Source organism: Euprymna scolopes, chromosome 32 (assembly GCF_053919585.1).
Source record: "Euprymna scolopes isolate OS-2025 chromosome 32, ASM5391958v1, whole genome shotgun sequence".
Taxonomy (NCBI): domain Eukaryota; kingdom Metazoa; phylum Mollusca; class Cephalopoda; order Sepiida; family Sepiolidae; genus Euprymna; species Euprymna scolopes.
In genome coordinates, this window is record NC_136513.1 from 86,506,277 (window position 1) to 86,513,797 (window position 7,521).

The following is a 7,521-nucleotide window of genomic DNA, read 5'->3' on the forward strand; positions in this document are numbered from 1 at the left end:
GTGTACCTGAATAATGTGTGAAGTTACACCGGCTGAAACGTTGTAATCCGAATAATAAGAACTATATTCTTTTTTTTAAATTTAAATAGATTTTTTTTTTAGTTGATACTATTTTTTTAAATTTGAAGTAAACATAAATTACTTAATTGGAGTTCACCCACGGATATCGATGATAGCGACCCTTTTGCAACATCCAAAGAAGATCTCTAAAAACTTAAATGGAACACATACATTGAATCCGTTGCCAAGGCCGTTGGAAAAATGGTGGGATCCTTCTATCGATCCAGTAGATATCTCACTGCTGATGTAATTCTCTATCTATATAAGAGCTAGGTACGTCCAAGGATGGAGTACTGTTGCCTCATCTGGGCAGGAGCTGCTAGAAAGGACTTATCCTGCCTTGATAGAGTTTAAAACAGACTTCGTAGCCAGGTAGGGGATGTCCTTTTCTCTTCCCTGCAACCTCTTTCACACAGAAGAGATGTTGCGAGTTTGCTTCTGCTTTATCGTTATTTTCATGGTAAGTGCTCGGCTGAGCTCCAATCTATGCCCCCTTGCCAGACTTTCACAAGAAACACCCGTCTAGCAGAAAACACTATCACTAATCCCTCCCCACACTCTTCATCTGTGCCTAAACCTAAATCTAGATTACATGAACAAAGCTTCTTTCTTAGAACTGCACGCCTGTGGAATTATCTTCCGTTTTCCTGCTTTCCAGCTGACTATGATATAGTTGTGTTCAAGTCTAACGTAAACAAGTTTTTGATTAACCGTTTCATATAAAGTTAACAAATTTACCGAATTTGCATTATTAACAATTACTATATTGTCCAATTTCTACTGTACATTCTTTAACCCTTATCCTCGAGTGGCTTCTTTGCTTTGATAAGTGGTGATGCCTATGTAAAAAAAAAAGTAATTAATGAGAGTGAAAAATTAGGTTTGAACCTGAATGCAAAGAAGACTTTTAGTATGGTGATATCTGGCAAAGAAGGTTTACATACGCGTGATTTAACCGTTTGAGTCACGTCAGTTTTTCATGTGAATATATTCAGTTCCCTTTGGATCATGGATTACATCTAAAGGACGATCCTGGTGGTTCACGTATCGCTCAGAGTAAACAAGCAAAGTAAACAAACTTAGCTCAATATTATGCTCCAATACCATCACACTCAAGACTAGACAGCGCATTCTTAAGGCATGTGTTTGGTCTTTCATTATATGGTTCTGAAAGCTTGACTATCAGCCCCCAAATGCGGAAGCACATTAATAGCGCAGATATTTTGTTTGTGAAAAAAATGTTAGGGGTCGTTTGAAAAGATTACATTTCTAACGAGGAAATATGGACTAGATCTGCATGCAGTAAAGGACTCTTAATGGAAATTATCATGTAAAGACAAATAACTATCTTAGGACATATTCACCTTCAAAGAGACAGAGAACATCTGGTATTGACGGATAGAATGCCAGGATTGAAAAAGCAAGGCTGACCAAGCACTTGATCGATTAGACGGGATTATTGTGAACAGTTGAGCTGTTCCAGGCTATTGATAGTCGCCCGCATTAGAAAGCCATGGTCTTATTGCTATGATTAAACTGTATCATCCATATTTTATTGTATTATTTAATTGTATCATCCATGTTTTATGGCTATGATTATTCTGTCTCATCCATGTTTTATTTCATTTTTTAATTGTATCATCCATGTTTTATTGCTATGATTTAACTGTATCATCTATGCTTTATTATATTGTTTAAGTGTGTCATCCAAGTTTCATTGTATTGTTTAATTGTGTCATCCATGTTTCACTGTATTATTTAATTGTATCATCCATGTTTTATGGCTATGATTAATCTGCATCATCCATGTTTTATTTCATTTTTAATTGTATCATCCATGTTTTATTGCTATGATTTAACTGTATCATCCATGCTTTATTATATTGTTTAATTGTGTCATCCATGTTTCATTGTATTGTTTACTTGTGTCATCCATGTTTCGTTGTATTATTTAATAGTATCATCTATGGTTTATTGTATTATTTAATAACTCTAGCTTCCCTTTATTTGTCCTTTAGTCCTCATATTCTATCAAAGATATTTCTGACAAAGGGGAAGAATTGCTGTTTTCTGGGTCAGAATCTATTCCATCTAGTTTTATTATCCTAAAATAATATATATTTTTTCGTTTTAGCTCCTTACATCAAGTGGCTTTATGCCTTGTCTAGAGATTGTATCATCAATGTTTGTTTTATTGTATTACTTACTAGTAGATTTTATTGTATTATTAAATAATTTATCTTTTATTGCATTTATAATTGTATCATCCATGTTTTATTGTAATATTTCATTGTATAATCCAAGTATTATTTAATTGTATTATCCATGGTTTATTGCATTGTTTAATTGTGTCATCTATGTTTGATTGCATTGTTTATTGTATCTCCTGTGTTCTTTAATGTAATTCTATTGAAATGTCTCATTTTAAATTGCAGCTTATATGTTTGAGATTATTTTAAAGGCTACGGATAGTTGCCCGCATTAAAGAACCATGGTTGTCAACGCTGTTAAACATCAGAGCCGCTTATGATGGTGAAGTAAGCGTATCTAATTCGGAGTTTATCTTTAATTTTATCTATTTGAATTTGAATTCTAAATTGAGTTTTTATCAATTAATTTGAATTTGGGTGTTTCAATATTGATGTACTCTCCTTTCTGTAGAGTTCATGTTTTGGGTTGATTTTTAATTTGGCGTTCACATTTTTAATTTGCAGTTCATTAAATTTTATTTGAACTTGATTTTGTTTTTGTTTGGATTGGATAAATTTAAATTACACTAATTTTATTAATAATTACTAGCGGTATCTTTCACGTGTAATATATTGCTGCTGAGCAGCGTGAATGGAGACCCTGTGATGTTATGGCGGCCATTTTGTTAAAACTGTAAAAACATTTATCTAACTATTTGGTTGATGTAGTTTCAGAATATATCTGGTTATTACCGTTTATCTCCAATATTCATTATAGGAGTCTATGACATATTTCCATTGTATTGCCGCTCGACGCGAACGGAAACCTCACGATATCATTATACCATATTTAACTAACTGTAACTGCGTCAGCACTAACCCTATTCGGGTTTAACCAGCTTCCCCCGAAGGAGGAAGTTTCATGGGAGTATGAAATTCACAAGCGGTCCCCAGTCGCATGTATATTCCCTGTCAGGGGAGATAACGACGCTAGGTTTTTGCAATTCTTGCAGGGAGGTGTTGACATCCTTCGACATACAGCGCCTGGAATTTCCAAATTGGTCGCCCATTTAAGTAATGACCAGGCTTAACGTTGCTTAACTTCGGTGATCTGACGGGAACCAGTGTGTCAATATGATTATGCCCTATATATACCATATTTAGACAGAACAGATACTACTCTTTGATCCTAGCTAGAAGACCATGAAACTATATTTTAGTTTCACGTACAACCCAAAAGCGACATCATATTTTTTCACATTGCATCTTCAGTGATCGGGAAATCCTATTTATTAAAAAATAAATAGAAAGACATAACATAATATGAGCTGTAAATTAGCTTCTCTATATACTAATTTAATGTTCGCAGTATGTTATCGCCTTCTCTCATCCGTTTTAATGAATAGGATCTCCCGATCGAATAAGTTATAATCTGGAAACCGTGACGGACGTATGTAGATACGTTAAAGGTACTACGGTTTAAATATATAGACTGGTCCCCCCTATTTTCTTATCACGTTCTTTTAATTAACGGCATTTTTAGTCGCTTGCAAGCGACTCTATAAGTCACTCCATTGGTCGGTCGGTCCGTCGGTCGGTCTGTCCGTAATACTTTTGTGCTTGGCCTTTTTGGTTAAGATCAAAGGTCTGTTGTTAATAGATGCTGTTCTTAGCTTTTTAAGCTTTTCTTGGCCTTTTGGCCAAGACCAAAGTGTAGCATCTGTTCTGGCAGATACTGCAAGCAAAAACCATATGTGGGGGCAGCCCCACATATAAGACCTTGGTCAATGTAGGGGCAACACTTCATACTAATTGTCACTATCCAGCTCCCCTACTCCCCGGGGAGTTGGTCCCCATTTCCCCTTCAGTCCTCACATTAAAAATCGGCATTGTGCCTAATTTGCTCGATGGGGAGCAAATAAATATCTGGTCCTCATTTCCCCTTCACTCCTCACATTAAAAATCGGCCTTGTGCCTACTTTGCTCGGTGGGGGAGCAAATAAATACCCTTTCCTTGGCCTTTTGGACAAGATCAAAGTGTAGTATCTGTTCCAGCAGATACTGCATGCAAAGACCATATGTGGGGCAACTCCACATATAAGACCTTGGTCAATGTAGGGGCAACCCTTCATGTCAATTGTCACTATCAAACTCCCCTATTCCCCGGGGAGTTGGTCCCCATTTTCCCTTCACTCCTCACATTAAAAATCGGCCTTGTGCCTACTTTGCTCGGTGGGGGAGCAAATAAATACCCTTTTCTTGGCCTTTTGGCCAAGATCAAAGTGTAGTATTTGTTCTTACAACATGCTGTACTTATGTTTGTAACTTTGTGATATAAAGTGGGGGGTCACTTTTCTGTATTAATTTAATGTAAAATGATCACCTACTTTACAACCAGTCAGTCTCAAAGCCATTCAAGTCATTCTCCACATCATTCAAGTTGTTTTGGAAGGATACCATTTATTTTTCAAGCATTCAAGTCATTCTTAAGGTCATTCAATTCATCCTTAAGTTCATTAAAGTCATTCTAAGTCATTTACTTTTTATTTTTTATTTAAATCATTTCAGCCCATTTTTCGGTCATTTTAGTTTATCTTTAAGAATTTCATGTCAATCCTACATTCACGCATTCATTCATTACACGAGAGCACCCGACTAATGGCTTTCGGCCTTGTTATGTTTATTGTTATATTCCAGAAATGATATTGACGTTGGAAATTTAATGCTTGCCCTTATTTGTTATAAACTTATTTTAAAATACAAGACAGTCAGCAAATGGCTGCACGTGAGTTTTATATTCGTATTACTAATTCGATGTGGTAAATTGTTCACCCATAAAAATACCCTTTAACTATCAAATTAAATTTTAATAGTATTTTATAAAGAAAATAAATTATTACATCTTTTTAATTTAGAATTGCTGAATATTTATTTAGCTTATTTCTTTTATTTTAATTTTACCATATTTATTTAACTTAAGGTTTTATAATTCGTAATTGATCAGTTTTTGAAACTTAATAGTTTTAATTTGACATTCGCTGATGACGGTGGTTAAGTGATTAATGATAAGAATTGACAACCTAAATGTCCACAGTTCGAATCCAGTTCGTTCTAAAAAAAAATCACTTTTACTGGAGCTAATACGAGATCTCTCACGTAAGTACCCGTTGTCAACCAAGAGTGAATTCTAACTATAAAAATATCGAAAAAAAATGCCAAGAATAGAATGTTCGGATTAATAGGACATGAATATAAAAATGAAAAATTAGAGTGGATCAATATAAACCAAACGTAAGCCTTTAAAATTCGGGTATGGTCAATGTTAATTTAGTTGTTGGTTGGTTGTTTTTGTTTTACAGCATATCAACCTTTTTCAGGTTATTTAATGCCGAATCTAGTTATTTTGAGGAACGATTTTTAATGGAGTATATATATATATATATATATATATATATATATATATATATATATATATATATATATTAAGTCAGATTCTATTTTACCCATAGTTGGGACCCTAACAAGTACTACTAGTCCGGGTCAGATTGGACCTGGGAGCAAGTGCAATTAAAGGGTGGCTCCACACTCCCTAAGGCCCGCAAGGTGGGGCCTCAAAATCGGATATAGTTTTAGGTCATATCCAGGAACAAATGTTAATTTGGACTGGGTCGGTTTAATTGCATATTGATAAATATTAACTTAATTTTTGTCTTTAAAATTACAAGTTGGTCATTTTTTTTTAAATTGGTCATTTTAATTTGAAGTTCACCAATACAAACCCGAATTTAATTATAAAAATTCGAAATTGATAGTTTGAAGCTTATCAATATAAAACTGATTTGATCTTATAAAATTTGGAGCTAGACAATTTTTATTAAGACTTGATCGTTTTAATTTTGAGTTCATCAATATTAACCTGAATTGGCCATTAAAATTTGAGATTATATAATTTAAATTTGGATTTGATCGTTGTAATTTGAAGTTGATCAATATTAATTTGAGGGTCTTTAAAATTTGGAGCTAGACAATTTTTTATTAAGACTTGATCGTTTTAATTTGGAGTTCATCAATATTAACCTGAATTGGCCTTTAAAATTTGAGGTTAGAAAATATTGATTTAAACTTGAACTTCAAAGTTATCAATATTAGCCTAATTTGATCTTTAAAATGTAGAGTTAGACAATTTTCATTTGGATTTATCCTTTTAATTTAAGTTGATCAATACTTAAGCTAACTTGATCCTTAAAATTCGAAGTTAGACAATTTTAATTTGGACTTGATAATTATAATTTGGAGTTGATCGATATTATCTTGAATTTGCTTTTTAAAATTCAGAGTGATACAATTTTAATTTGGACTTGATTGTTTTAATTTGAAGCTGATTAGTATTAAGCTGACTTGATCTTTAATATATTACGTTAGACAATTTTAATTTAGACTTGATCGTTTTAATTTGAAGTTGACCGATATTAACTTGACTTTGGTCTTTAAAATTCGGAGTTGATAAATTTTATCTTGTACTTGAGGTTTTCTAAGCTAATTCTATTTTATGTAAAGAATTCTGCCGAAGAATTGTTGAATTAGTCTACGGCTCTGGAAAGTATCGAACTTCCGGTGCAATTATCTTACGTATGCAAGAGCCAAAAACATCTATATATTGAGTGCTGTTACCATACCTGGGCCATGGTACAAAGCCGTCTAAAGAAATTGTGAGCGAGGATTTTTTTTCTCTCTACTTCCCCTTTTCTCCCGCAAGGGATTTTGCGAGACTGTATTGTTTCGTTATATTCATAGACAGTGTTTAACTGAGCTGCAAGTTATGGTCACCAGCTGCAAAACATTCGAAAAATATAATCGTGTATATACAATAACTGTCAATAATTTCCCTTGCTCCTTACTTAGTGCCTTAAACTAACCGAAATTGCTTCCCAGCTAAATAAAAAATGGCCGTTTTCAAATCTAATTTTAATAAAGTTTTGTTGAGCCGTCCACATAAATAATAAAACCCTACCCAACTTCCGCTATTACAGATAATCAAGGTGTTGTTTAACAGTCTATCCGACACACGGTAGCACTTATGCTTGAGTGGCCTATGGGCTTTGATAGGCTGTGATCCCCTATTATGAAAAGTGTTAGACCAAATGTCATAAGTTTTCTGTTTGATGTTTACTAACAAAATAAAAAAAAATGTTTACAAGATAGGTGAAACCTTTTTTTTTTTATCTATTGCCAACCACTAATAAAAGAATATTCATGTTTGTATAGAAATTCA

General features: G+C 33.6%; 2 pseudogenes; both read left to right on the top strand.

Moving 5' to 3' along the window:
• Positions 1–3,929: 3,929 nt before the first annotated feature.
• Positions 3,930–4,071, top strand: LOC145256673 (U2 spliceosomal RNA; annotated as a pseudogene).
• A 428-nt stretch (positions 4,072–4,499) lies between these two features.
• LOC145256598 (U2 spliceosomal RNA) lies at positions 4,500–4,637 on the top strand (annotated as a pseudogene).
• The last annotated feature ends 2,884 nt before the right edge of the window (positions 4,638–7,521 follow it).